The sequence below is a fragment of the Leiobunum rupestre genome, chromosome 2 (assembly GCF_980474605.1).
Source record: "Leiobunum rupestre chromosome 2, qqLeiRupe1.1.hap1, whole genome shotgun sequence".
Taxonomy (NCBI): domain Eukaryota; kingdom Metazoa; phylum Arthropoda; class Arachnida; order Opiliones; family Sclerosomatidae; genus Leiobunum; species Leiobunum rupestre.
In genome coordinates, this window is record NC_143385.1 from 50,509,403 (window position 1) to 50,524,083 (window position 14,681).

At 40.3% G+C, this 14,681-nt stretch overlaps 4 non-coding genes across 4 annotated transcripts; all 4 read right to left on the bottom strand.

The window, feature by feature from the left end:
- Nucleotides 1–5,626: 5,626 nt before the first annotated feature.
- On the bottom strand, nt 5,627–5,745 carry LOC149957995 (U5 spliceosomal RNA). The gene has a single exon (XR_016479310.1). It is a non-coding gene; the product is annotated as a U5 spliceosomal RNA (small nuclear RNA).
- A 4,469-nt stretch (nt 5,746–10,214) lies between these two features.
- On the bottom strand, nt 10,215–10,333 carry LOC149957996 (U5 spliceosomal RNA). Its single transcript, XR_016479311.1, has one exon. It is a non-coding gene; the product is annotated as a U5 spliceosomal RNA (small nuclear RNA).
- A 2,505-nt stretch (nt 10,334–12,838) lies between these two features.
- Nucleotides 12,839–12,957, bottom strand: LOC149957997 (U5 spliceosomal RNA). The gene has a single exon (XR_016479313.1). It is a non-coding gene; the product is annotated as a U5 spliceosomal RNA (small nuclear RNA).
- Nucleotides 12,958–13,378: 421 nt separating this feature from the next.
- On the bottom strand, nt 13,379–13,497 carry LOC149957998 (U5 spliceosomal RNA). Its single transcript, XR_016479355.1, has one exon. It is a non-coding gene; the product is annotated as a U5 spliceosomal RNA (small nuclear RNA).
- Between the last annotated feature and the right edge of the window lie 1,184 nt (nt 13,498–14,681).

The window sequence follows — 14,681 nt, forward strand, 5'->3', positions numbered from 1 at the left end:
TAATTGTTAAAGGAATCGTCTGCAATTTTCTTTTTTTTCCTTCGCTTAACTGCTGACCATGACCAAAATTATCATTTAATCGTTCGAAATTTTTTGATGCCATTTGAATAAAACCCCGCCGTAGCTAGCGGCGTTATAGTCATTCGTGAAATTTAAACGTCGAAACATTGAAACTTTAAAGGTTTTCACACAGGTGTTTTGCGAAGGTGGGTGTTTATTTTTAGATTCAAAGCGAACTCTACCACAAGGTAGAGTATTCAAAAATAGCTTAAAGGCTCATGATATTGCTCCTCCCCACGGTAATCTTTAGTAAAAGGCTTTTATTGTTTGTAATTAAATTAATACAATCCAAAAATAAAAATAGTTGAATTGTAAAAGCCTATACATATTTACAAATAACAATAAATTTTACATTTTTCAAAAAATTTTAAAAGCAACACAGTACATTTTTGTAAATTTAAAAGAAACGTTAAAATAAAAGAACTAATTCATTATTATCTTTGATCTGAACTAATGGTAATTCCGCGCGGCACCACTTATCGGTAAAGTCTGGTTTCTGAAAATGGAGAAAGTCGGCTCTGGCCCTTAGCAGTATCCGAGAGCGGGCTTTGGCAAGCATTACGAAGGTTGACACGTCTTGGCGAGAATATACTTTAGAGTTGCGCGCGTCCCACGCCTGGAACCGAAGTTCCGATACCAAGATCCGGAAGACGTAGCGAAGGGGACCGGTTACCGGGATAATTTCTTGATAAACAGCGACTCTCGCCGTGATGAAACGAAGGCGGAAGAAACGTCGAAGGTGATGCCAAATTGGTCTGACGGAGAGGCAGTCGAAGAGAGCGTGAATTACGGTTTCAGGGTCCCGGCAAAAGGGACACGTCCAAGAATTATACATCCCATGAGCCTGTAGGAAGAACCGGACAGGCAGAATACGATGCGCGGTTTTCCAGAGTAAATCTCTTCGTGACGGTTCGATGTCTCGGTTAGCCGCTTCCCAGAATATCGCTTCCCAATTTATATTTGGAAGATCTCGCTTAGCTTTGATGTCAGGATCTGTTCGTAAAAAAGCGCTGACCTCTTTATTAGTGGATTTACTCCATTCGAAATTTCTGTCTTTAATTTTGAAATCCCTCGTTTGAGCGGTGAAATCCTTATATGACTGGTGGACTTCCCCGGCGTGTGGAAGACGTCTGTCCCAAAATTGACCAAAGACGGTGGACAAGGTACTTGACAGAAGATAGCGGACTGATGTGTTGACCGGGTGGTCGGTCGCCAGCAGACTCCGGACATTCCTCGTGTAGGACAGCGCTGCGATTTCATTACTGAGGTTTGGTACCCCCAAGCCTCCCTCCTTTGCTGGCAGATACAGGGTGTTTCGAGCCACCCACTCAGGTTTGTTCGACCAAATAAATTTGAACATCAAAGCCGTGATCTTTTGGATGTCTTCCGTCGAAAAGTTGACCAAAGGAACGCCGTATGACAAAGCGGGTACTCCAAGCTGGCGAAGTACTTGCGCCTTTCCCAATAGAGACAAATCTTCCTTGCTCCAGGAGTGAAGAATCTTCCGAAAACGTTCGAGAAAAATCTCCTCGTTTCCCATGGAAGGACCGCAACTCGTAAAGAGTATGCCAAGTATTTTCAGGGGCTCGTCTGTAAATTGGATTTTCAATGAGTTCGGTATTTCGTATTTACCTGCACGACCAAGTTCCAGGGCTTTGGTTTTCTCTAAGTTCATGCGACTGCCCGAAGCTGAACAGAACTTATTGATCGTAGCCATGGTATGGACCAGAGAGTCGCTGTCTTCCAGTAGAAAATTTATGTCATCTGCGTGGCTGATAGACTTGTGACTGTCCTGATGGGTGACGCCTGGGCCAGCAATGCCCCGGATGTTGCTGTTTCGGCGGACACTGTGCAGCAGAACTTCTATGGCGATGGTGAAGAGGGCCGGAGACAAGGGGCAGCCCTGACGAACACCCTTTTCAACGCGTACTTTTTCTGATAAATGTCCATTAACGATGACTCTGCTATACGAGTTTTTATACAGGCATTGGATGGCTTGAATAAAACCTTCCGGAATGCCAAACCCTGCCATAGCGCCATAAAGAAAATCCTGGTCCACCCGGTCAAATGCTTTGTTTAGATCGACGGCTAGTAAAATACCGGAAGCCTTCCTTTCTGAGGTATGTAACAAAAGATTGCGTAGGTAAATAAGATTACTATAAAGTGACCGACCTTTAACTCCTGCCGTCTGCGATGGGCCAATTATTTTATCCATAACGGCAGACAATCGATTTTCTAGAATTTTCGCAAACAATTTCCGGTCGACATTGAGTAGAGATAGAGGTCTCCAGGCGCTCAGCTCTCGCTTCTTTTCACAGTCCTTGCATAAAAGGCTAATCATCCCAAACTGGAAGGAGTCTGTAAAATGGCCATTCGCTAAGCTCGTGTTAAAAACATTAGTCAGAACTTGTCTTAAAATTTGCCAGTAGGTGAGATAAAAGGTAACTGTTAGGCCGTCAGGGCCTGGAGCTTTTCGTCGGGAGAAAGATTTCATTGCCTTCGTGCATTCAGCAACCGTGATATTGGCCGTAAGGGCGTCCTTCGCGTCGTCTGGTATCTTCGGCAAATCTTGGAATAACGACTCTTGAAAGGATTGATCCGTTGCACCTTCCTCATACAGCTCCTGGTAGTAGCGTCTAACCTCTTCCAAAATGTCTTCCTGTCTAGAAAGAGTCGCCGAGTCGGTTTCAACCTCGGACAAAGCAACTTTTTGACGAGCCATCTTTTGCCGGCAGTAGAAGTCGGAGTTGAAATGCATTTCTCTCGCAATTTCCTGTCCGTGCTCTCTCCCTCGCTGTAGCTGTAATTTGGATTCATACTGAGCGTGCAATTTACTTCTGATATGAGATATTTCAGCGATGACTGTCTTATCTCTGTCTCGAGTAGGAAGGCGTTCCAACAAGGACAGGGACCAACGCAGAAAGTGAGCTTCCTTTCTATTCGACGCGGCCTGAGCTTTTCCTTTGGCTCGAAACAGGTCCGCGAGCTTGACTTTGCAGGTTTCCCAATCTTCGCACGACTGCACCGCCTCCACCAGACGGCTTACTTCGGGATTAAGTTCCGCTAAAAATTCCGTGTCCTCGAAAACAGAGTTATTTAGCCGCCAGACACCCTTACCTCTTGGGATGGCTTGGGGTATCATAACGTCCAAAAAAACGGCTCGATGGTCGGAGACATATGACGCGGCACTGCCCAATGGTGTGATAGAGCAGTCTTGCACGCCGGCAACTAGATTGGACGGTACGTAGATCCTGTCCAACCGACACCTTACTTTTTTCGCTTCCCACGTAAACGCCTTGACTGCTGGATTACGCAGACGCCAAATGTCGACCAACTTGAGAGAATCCATCTTTAGTTCAAGTACCCTGGCTGACGCGTCCACTAATACGTTGCCGCCTTCTTTGTCGAGGTTCATGTCAGCGACACAATTGAAGTCGCCGAGAACAAATAAGTGACAGAATGGGCCGTCTAAGAACTGGTGCAAAGTGTTGAAGAAACGAGTTCTCTCTCCCATTTTGTTGGGAGCGTAAACCGTTAAAATTCTTATTCGTGAACTGTTCAACTCAATGTCGACGCTAACTATTCGGCCGACAGAGTCCGATCGATAGCTGCAGAAACGTAAACGGGAGCTATTTTTTACAAAAATAGTGGTGCCGCGACTGAAATTACTTCCTACACTAAAATAAATACCCTGCGCGTCAAAGAGCTTTTTTAAATAAACAAAATTATCGGTCTTAATTAAGTGACTCTCCTGAATGCAAAAAATATCTAATTCGGTTGAACGAAAAAAACCCGCTATATCTCTCTGCTTTTTAAATTTGCGTAGACCTTCTACATTTAAAGTCCCTATTTTTAAAACACTCATAAAAATTATTAAGTTTAAAAACAAAATAAAATACAGTTAAAAGTCAATAAAAAGTTGGTTACTTCTTACGGGGAATACCACCAGAGAAGTTGCCGGGGCGCTTTGGAGTGGTCCTAGTTCTCTCTGGAGCTATACTAAAGGAAGGTTTCTTCGGTTGCCCCGATTTTTGGGCTGCAGAAGGTGTAGCTGGAGGGTCCTTCTTAGCTGTAGTACAGTTCGTGTTTTGCACTGACTCACTAAATGTGCGATCTGTAGGTTCCTTCAAGGGTGGGAGGCCTGGGTCGTCGGCCCACAAAGGCGGAAAATTCGAGTGGCTTGATGACAATGTGTTAGACTGTGAGGTAACCAAAGGGCTAGGCTTGTCGGAGCTGGGAACTACGTCTCCCTGTATATTCGAAGTGCCAGTTTGAGCATCTGTCCGTGGTGTCTCTTCGGTGAAGGAGATGAGAACGTCGGGTTTTCCTGGAGGAATGTTGTCTGATTCTTTAATGTCCGCAGCATCGTTAGAAGACGAAGGCGTGTCAGAAGACGCCATGTCGGCCGTACTTGACTCTGATCCATTAGTTTTCCTTGTTCTTTCGTATTCTTCCAACGCACGATCGGCGGCTTTCTGAACCCATCGTTTATCTTCGGAAGTACAATCCCGGGCAAGATGATCGCAGTCTCCACATTTATAACATTGGCGCTTAACTCCACGATACTGTATATTAATTCGGTAACTACCAGCTTGGATGACATTCGGAACTGGTGATCTGACTTTAATCTTGATTAGTCTATTTCCATTCGTAAGTTGAGGGAATTCCTTATCAGCTTCGTACTCCCATGACAGGACATCGCCGTATGGTCGCAGTCCACCACTGACAACAGCAGGATCCAATTCGTAAGGGGCGCCGACGACGGTAATCATCAGCTCATCAGAATCGACAGGTGAAACTTGGAACGAACCTTGACCAATATTGATAGCTCCGGATCCGAAAATCTTGTCGTACTCTTCCTTCGTTGAACAGGTTATGTGAAACACGCCTCTACCCTTGGGCTGGCAACAGATAATTGACGACGGACCAAACTGATCAAAGAAAGCTCTGGCAACATCTAGGTACTTCAGGTTATCTCCTCCTACATCTAATTTCAGAGAAAGCGGACGTTTCAACCGCCCTGAGGACGGCGCCATGATTCAAAAACACCCGACTGCGCGAAAAACTATTTAAAACTATTAAAAAACAAACTCAATTTTTAGTAAAAGGCGAAAGATTAAAGCGATTGAGGAGAAGCTAGAGCATAATATATCGTGGCTACTATAAATAAAATGATTATTGTATCAAACCATGTTACACTATATTTTATTTGTATGAATTAAAAGTAATAAAGCGAAGATTTGAATTACATTACTTTATCATGAGAAACGCACAAATTACCGTTCTTGTAAGAAGGTGTTAAAAAAAGGAATTTTGTTATTAACTCAACATGTAATTGTTAAAGGAATCGTCTGCAATTTTCTTTTTTTTCCTTCGCTTAACTGCTGACCATGACCAAAATTATCATTTAATCGTTCGAAATTTTTTGATGCCATTTGAATAAAACCCCGCCGTAGCTAGCGGCGTTATAGTCATTCGTGAAATTTAAACGTCGAAACATTGAAACTTTAAAGGTTTTCACACAGGTGTTTTGCGAAGGTGGGTGTTTATTTTTAGATTCAAAGCGAACTCTACCACAAGGTAGAGTATTCAAAAATAGCTTAAAGGCTCATGATATTGCTCCTCCCCACGGTAATCTTTAGTAAAAGGCGAAAGATTAAAGCGATTGAGGAGAAGCTAGAGCATAATATATCGTGGCTACTATAAATAAAATGATTATTGTATCAAACCATGTTACACTATATTTTATTTGTATGAATTAAAAGTAATAAAGCGAAGATTTGAATTACATTACTTTATCATGAGAAACGCACAAATTACCGTTCTTGTAAGAAGGTGTTAAAAAAAGGAATTTTGTTATTAACTCAACATGTAATTGTTAAAGGAATCGTCTGCAATTTTCTTTTTTTTCCTTCGCTTAACTGCTGACCATGACCAAAATTATCATTTAATCGTTCGAAATTTTTTGATGCCATTTGAATAAAACCCCGCCGTAGCTAGCGGCGTTATAGTCATTCGTGAAATTTAAACGTCGAAACATTGAAACTTTAAAGGTTTTCACACAGGTGTTTTGCGAAGGTGGGTGTTTATTTTTAGATTCAAAGCGAACTCTACCACAAGGTAGAGTATTCAAAAATAGCTTAAAGGCTCATGATATTGCTCCTCCCCACGGTAATCTTTAGTAAAAGGCTTTTATTGTTTATTAATTAAATTATTTTTACAAAACAAAATAAATTTTGGTTGTAAAAAAAAGCCTAATCAAATTATCTACAATAAATTTTACAGCGTTTCTTTTTCATTTTTTCAGCCAGCTTCAATTAAAAATAAAAAACGAAAATTTAAATATAAACGTTATAGTACACATAATCTAAAAATTAAAAATAATATTAGTACACTGATATCATTTAAAATCAATAAAATCTCACGCAACAATAATATTCAATTAAAAACCTATCTAAAATCAAGGTTGCACCACTTTTGACGACAGTTCAATTGAATTGTTACTTCTTCCGTGGGTTTCCCCCCGCAGAAGAAGTGCTTGGGCGCTTCGGCGCTGTTCTAACCCTTCCTGGAGCAAAGGTGGGCGTGATCGTTGAATTGTTTTTCCTTTGTTGGGCTTTCCACACTGAAACCGCCGTGATGGGAACTTTTTTTTCTGTAGGAACGGGATCCGGTGAAATTTTAACAGTGTCGCTATATGAACGGTCTGGTGATACTGGCTCATCTGTGCAATGAATGGGAGGCGGGAGTTGTGGAGTTCCGGTAACACTTGGAGACGTTGGAGACGACGGGGAGGACTGAGAGGAAACTGGTGAACTATCGTATTTAACTTCTTCTATTTCGTTGCTGACCATAGACTTTTCTTCGGCTTTTTTGTCTTTAGCAGAGGTAACTTCGGGAGATTCCTCTACTGGAGTGCCATCTGCGGTCGATTTTAAAGTCTGGGAACTCTCATACGCTTCCAAAGCCACTTCGGCTGCTTTCTGGACCCAACGACGGTCTTCCGTGGTACATGCTCGAGCAAGATGATCACTAGATCCGCATCTGTAACACTGACGCTTGACGCCTCGGTACTGGATATTTACCCTGAAACTCCCGGCAAGTATGACGTTCGGGACAGGCGCTCTCATCTTCAGTTTAACGATTCGATTTCCATTCGTGAGTTGCGGGAAGTCCTTGTCCACTTCGTAGTCCCACGAGAGGACATCGCCATAAGGTCTCAGTCCTCCGCTGACAACGGCTTGGTCTAGTTCATAAGGGGCACCGATAACGGTGATCAACATCTCATCTGAATCAACTGGGGAGACTTGGAAGGAACCTTGGCCGATCGTGATGGAACCGGAACTAAAAATTTTATCATATTCTTCTTTCGATGAACAGGTTACGTGGAACACGCCTCTACCTTTCGGCTGACAACACCTGATTGACGCAGGTCCAAATTGGTCGAAAAAAGCCCTTGCGACATCCAGAAACTTCAGATTATCTCCTCCGACATCAATTTTCAGCGACAGAGGGCGCTTAAGACGGCCCGAAGGCGCCATGACCACGTACAAAAACCGGACTACGTTTAAAATAAAAAAACTACCAGTAAAAAATTAGTAAAAGGCGAAAGATTAAAGCGATTGAGGAGAAGCTAGAGCATAATATATCGTGGCTACTATAAATAAAATGATTATTGTATCAAACCATGTTACACTATATTTTATTTGTATGAATTAAAAGTAATAAAGCGAAGATTTGAATTACATTACTTTATCATGAGAAACGCACAAATTACCGTTCTTGTAAGAAGGTGTTAAAAAAAGGAATTTTGTTATTAACTCAACATGTAATTGTTAAAGGAATCGTCTGCAATTTTCTTTTTTTTCCTTCGCTTAACTGCTGACCATGACCAAAATTATCATTTAATCGTTCGAAATTTTTTGATGCCATTTGAATAAAACCCCGCCGTAGCTAGCGGCGTTATAGTCATTCGTGAAATTTAAACGTCGAAACATTGAAACTTTAAAGGTTTTCACACAGGTGTTTTGCGAAGGTGGGTGTTTATTTTTAGATTCAAAGCGAACTCTACCACAAGGTAGAGTATTCAAAAATAGCTTAAAGGCTCATGATATTGCTCCTCCCCACGGTAATCTTTAGTAAAAGGCTTTTATTGTTTATTAAATTAAATTATTTACAAAACAAAATAAATTTTGATTGTAAAAAAAGCCTATTCAAAATTCACATTATTATATTTACATTAAATTAAACGTTTTTTCCAAAATATTTAAGCTAGGTTCTTTTAAAATAAAGACGAAATATAAAACCATAATTCAAGTCGTAAAAAATAATACTTATACAATGTTATCTTTTAAAATCAATAAAATCAAAAAAAGATTCACAAAACCACACCATTCAAGTAAACTAAAAGGTTTCCTTATTTTTCAACAATAAGTCAGATTATTGGAAAATCAGGACTTTTAACAAAATGCGGGTTATTTTTTCCGTGGGTTTCCCCCCGAAGAGGAAGTACTGGGACGCTTTGGCGCTGTCCTGACTCTCCCTGGAGCAAAAATGGGCGTGATTGTGGAACTGTTTTTTCTCTGTTGTGCTTTCCACACTGATACAGCCGTGATAGGACCTTTCTTTTCTGGCGAAACGGGAACTGTAGAAGCTTTAACGGTTTTGCTGGATGAACGATCTTGCGAAACTGGCTCATCTGTCTCTTGAATGGGTGGCGGGGTTGGTGGAGTTCCGTCGGGACTTGGAGAAGCTGGAGACGTCGGGGAGGACTGAGAGGAAACTGGCAAACTATTCTCTTTAACTTCTTTGGACTGCTCATTACGTATACCATTGGCACCTTCTTTTTGCGAAACAATTTCCTTGGGAACTTCTTCCGAAGAGACGGCAGATTCTGGTTTAGCATTTATCTTTATAACCTGTGATTGTTGATCGTGAATTCTTTGGTCTTGCGCATGGCGGTTCTCTTCTCCCAACGTTGCCCCTTTGGGGGAAGCGTCTGATGGAGTATCCTCTGAGTTCGCTGTTAATTTCTGACATTTTTCATACTCTTCCAAAGCCCGATCGGCCGCCTTCTGCACCCACCGGCGATCTTCATTGGCGCATTCTCGAGCAAGATGGTCAGTTCCTCCACATTTATAGCATTGGCGTTTGATGCCCCGGTACTGAATATTAACCCTGTAGCTCCCTGCCATGATGACGTTGGGGATTGGCGATCGGACTTTAATTTTCAGCAAACGATTTCCGTTGGTAAGTTGCGGAAACTCTTTTTCCATCTCAAACTCCCAAGAAAGGACGTCACCGTAGGGGCGAAGACTACTGCTCACTACTGCGTGATCCAGTTCGTAGGGAGCGCCGATGACAGTGATCAACAGCTCGTCGGAGTCCACTGGTGAAACTGCGAACGAGCCTTGGCCAATCTGGATGGACCCGGTTCCAAAGATCTCTGCAAAATGGTCGCTTGAAGAGCAGGTGATGTGGAAGAGTCCACGACCCTTTGGCTGGCAACATCTGATAGAAGCAGGTCCGAACTGGTCATAGAAGGCTTTGGCAACGTCCAGGAACTTCAGGCTATCACCACCGACATCCACTTTCAGCGACAGAGGGCGCTTAAGACGGCCCGAAGGCGCCATGACTACGTTAAAAAACCGACTGCGAAAAAAATTAAAAAACTACCAGTTAAAAATTTAGTAAAAGGCGAAAGATTAAAGCGATTGAGGAGAAGCTAGAGCATAATATATCGTGGCTACTATAAATAAAATGATTATTGTATCAAACCATGTTACACTATATTTTATTTGTATGAATTAAAAGTAATAAAGCGAAGATTTGAATTACATTACTTTATCATGAGAAACGCACAAATTACCGTTCTTGTAAGAAGGTGTTAAAAAAAGGAATTTTGTTATTAACTCAACATGTAATTGTTAAAGGAATCGTCTGCAATTTTCTTTTTTTTCCTTCGCTTAACTGCTGACCATGACCAAAATTATCATTTAATCGTTCGAAATTTTTTGATGCCATTTGAATAAAACCCCGCCGTAGCTAGCGGCGTTATAGTCATTCGTGAAATTTAAACGTCGAAACATTGAAACTTTAAAGGTTTTCACACAGGTGTTTTGCGAAGGTGGGTGTTTATTTTTAGATTCAAAGCGAACTCTACCACAAGGTAGAGTATTCAAAAATAGCTTAAAGGCTCATGATATTGCTCCTCCCCACGGTAATCTTTAGTAAAAGGCGAAAGATTAAAGCGATTGAGGAGAAGCTAGAGCATAATATATCGTGGCTACTATAAATAAAATGATTATTGTATCAAACCATGTTACACTATATTTTATTTGTATGAATTAAAAGTAATAAAGCGAAGATTTGAATTACATTACTTTATCATGAGAAACGCACAAATTACCGTTCTTGTAAGAAGGTGTTAAAAAAAGGAATTTTGTTATTAACTCAACATGTAATTGTTAAAGGAATCGTCTGCAATTTTCTTTTTTTTCCTTCGCTTAACTGCTGACCATGACCAAAATTATCATTTAATCGTTCGAAATTTTTTGATGCCATTTGAATAAAACCCCGCCGTAGCTAGCGGCGTTATAGTCATTCGTGAAATTTAAACGTCGAAACATTGAAACTTTAAAGGTTTTCACACAGGTGTTTTGCGAAGGTGGGTGTTTATTTTTAGATTCAAAGCGAACTCTACCACAAGGTAGAGTATTCAAAAATAGCTTAAAGGCTCATGATATTGCTCCTCCCCACGGTAATCTTTAGTAAAAGGCTTTTATTGTTTATTAAATTATTTTTACAAAACAAAATAAATTGATTGTAAAAAAAGCCTATTCAGAATTACAGAAATATATACAAAAAGGAGAAACAGATTTAAAATCAAATTTTACAATTACTCGTAACTTTTTTTTAAAATTATATCATTCTTTTTAAATAAAACGTACTTAAAGCTATCAGATCTAACGAAAAAGACTTCTGTGATTTATAAAACGTCTATTTTTTCTACTCGTAAAAAACGTGGCAATGACTTTTCACTTCCTTAACGTCGTTGAACCTCGACGCTAAAAGCTTTCTTTAAAAGCTTAGTAAAAGAATAATTGTTACTTTTTCCGCGGGTTTCCGCTTGTTGCGCTACCAGGGCGCTTTGGGGCAGTTCTTATCCTGTTAGGAACTAAATTCTGCGTCACAGGCTGACTCTTCTTTTTTAGCGGGGTTTTCAATATGGTCAAGGATTTGGCGGGAACTCCGTTCTTCTCGGTGGACAAGGTCTCTTTCTTCAGGGTTTCACTGTAAGTCGGTTCAGGTTCAGGTTCAGGTTCAGGTTCAGGAGCAGGTATAGATTCCAGGGGTGGTAAATCTGGATCGTTGGACCTTAATGGCTGGGGCGTAGAGGAACTAGGAGAAGCTGGATTTGATGCGGGCTGAGAGACATGCTGGTTAGAGCTTGAATCTTCAGTTCTCTTGACATGTTCTAAATCATCGGCACTTTTCCAGGACTGCTCGGAAAAACTTGCCGTGCATCCAGCTGTCTCGGATGAAGTACCACTTAACACGTCCTCCAAGGAAATAAGAGGATTCTTCTGTGTTTCATTGCTAACCGGATGTTCATCAGCAGTTTCAGCGTCTACTTCTTTAACCTCGGTAGCGATGTTGATTGACCTTTGGTATTCTTCCATTGCGATATCAGCGGCTTTTTGCACCCAGCGGCGATCTTCGTTGGTACACGATCTTGCTAGATGATCAGTTCCTCCGCATTTGTAACATTGGCGTTTGATGCCCCGGTACTGGATGTTTACTCGGTAACTTCCTGCCATGATGACGTTGGGAATTGGCGTTCGGACTTTCATTTTCATGACTCGATTTCCGTTGGTGAGTTGCGGAAAATCCTTTTCTGTCTCAAATTCCCAAGAAACGACGTCACCGTATGGACGAAGGCTACTGCTCACAACTGCGTGATCCAATTCGTAGGGAGCGCCGATGACAGTGATCAACAGCTCGTCGGAGTCCACTGGTGAAACTGCGAACGAGCCTTGGCCAATCTGGATGGACCCGGTCCCAAAGATCTTAGCATAATGGTCACTTGAAGAGCAGGTGATGTGGAAGAGCCCACGACCCTTTGGCTGGCAACATCTGATAGAAGCAGGTCCGAACTGGTCATAGAAGGCTTTGGCAACATCCAGGAACTTCAGGTTATCTCCACCGACATCCACTTTCAGCGACAGAGGGCGCTTAAGACGGCCCGAAGGCGCCATGACTACGTTAAAAAACCGACTGCGATAAAATTAGAAAACTACCAGTAAAAAATTTAGTAAAAGGCGAAAGATTAAAGCGATTGAGGAGAAGCTAGAGCATAATATATCGTGGCTACTATAAATAAAATGATTATTGTATCAAACCATGTTACACTATATTTTATTTGTATGAATTAAAAGTAATAAAGCGAAGATTTGAATTACATTACTTTATCATGAGAAACGCACAAATTACCGTTCTTGTAAGAAGGTGTTAAAAAAAGGAATTTTGTTATTAACTCAACATGTAATTGTTAAAGGAATCGTCTGCAATTTTCTTTTTTTTCCTTCGCTTAACTGCTGACCATGACCAAAATTATCATTTAATCGTTCGAAATTTTTTGATGCCATTTGAATAAAACCCCGCCGTAGCTAGCGGCGTTATAGTCATTCGTGAAATTTAAACGTCGAAACATTGAAACTTTAAAGGTTTTCACACAGGTGTTTTGCGAAGGTGGGTGTTTATTTTTAGATTCAAAGCGAACTCTACCACAAGGTAGAGTATTCAAAAATAGCTTAAAGGCTCATGATATTGCTCCTCCCCACGGTAATCTTTAGTAAAAGGCGAAAGATTAAAGCGATTGAGGAGAAGCTAGAGCATAATATATCGTGGCTACTATAAATAAAATGATTATTGTATCAAACCATGTTACACTATATTTTATTTGTATGAATTAAAAGTAATAAAGCGAAGATTTGAATTACATTACTTTATCATGAGAAACGCACAAATTACCGTTCTTGTAAGAAGGTGTTAAAAAAAGGAATTTTGTTATTAACTCAACATGTAATTGTTAAAGGAATCGTCTGCAATTTTCTTTTTTTTCCTTCGCTTAACTGCTGACCATGACCAAAATTATCATTTAATCGTTCGAAATTTTTTGATGCCATTTGAATAAAACCCCGCCGTAGCTAGCGGCGTTATAGTCATTCGTGAAATTTAAACGTCGAAACATTGAAACTTTAAAGGTTTTCACACAGGTGTTTTGCGAAGGTGGGTGTTTATTTTTAGATTCAAAGCGAACTCTACCACAAGGTAGAGTATTCAAAAATAGCTTAAAGGCTCATGATATTGCTCATCCCCACGGTAATCTTTAGTAAAAGGCGAAAGATTAAAGCGATTGAGGAGAAGCTAGAGCATAATATATCGTGGCTACTATAAGTAAAATGATTATTGTATCAAACCATGTTACACTATATTTTATTTGTATGAATTACAAGTAATAAAGCGAAGATTTTAATTACATTACTTTATCATGAGAAACGCACAAATTACCGTTCTTGTAAGAAGGTGTTAAAAAAAGAAATTTTGTTATTAACTCAACATGTAATTGTTAAAGGAATCGTCTGCAATTTTCTTTTTTTTCCTTCGCTTAACTGCTGACCATGACCATGACCATGACCAAAATTATCATTTAATCGTTCGAAATTTTTTGATGCCATTTCAATAAAACCCCGCCGTAGCTGGCGGCGTTATAGTCATTCGTGAAATTTAAACGTCGAAACATTGAAACTTTAAAGGTTTTCACACAGGTGTTTTGCGATGTGGGTGTTTATTTTTAGATTCAAAGCGAACTCTACCACAAGGTAGAGTATTCAAAAATAGCTTAAAGGCTCATAATATTGCTCCTCCCCACGGTAATCTTTAGTAAAAGGCTTTTATTGTTTATTAATTAAATTATTTTTACAAAACAAAATAAATTTTGGTTGTAAAAAAAAGCCCAATCAAATTATCTACAATAAATTTTACAGCGTTTCTTTTTCATTTTTTCAGCCAGCTTCAATTAAAAATAAAAAACGAAAATTTAAATATAAACGTTATAGTACACATAATCTAAAAATTAAAAATAATATTAGTACACTGATATCATTTAAAATCAATAAAATCTCACGCAACAATAATATTCAATTAAAAACCTATCTAAAATCAAGGTTGCACCACTTTTGACGACAGTTCAATTGAATTGTTACTTCTTCCGTGGGTTTCCCCCCGCAGAAGAAGTGCTTGGGCGCTTCGGCGCTGTTCTAACCCTTCCTGGAGCAAAGGTGGGCGTGATCGTTGAATTGTTTTTCCTTTGTTGGGCTTTCCACACTGAAACCGCCGTGATGGGAACTTTTTTTTCTGTAGGAACGGGATCCGGTGAAATTTTAACAGTGTCGCTATATGAACGGTCTGGTGATACTGGCTCATCTGTGCAATGAATGGGAGGCGGGAGTTGTGGAGTTCCGGTAACACTTGGAGACGTTGGAGACGACGGGGAGGACTGAGAGGAAACTGGTGAACTATCGTATTTAACTTCTTCTATTTCGTTGCTGACCATAGAC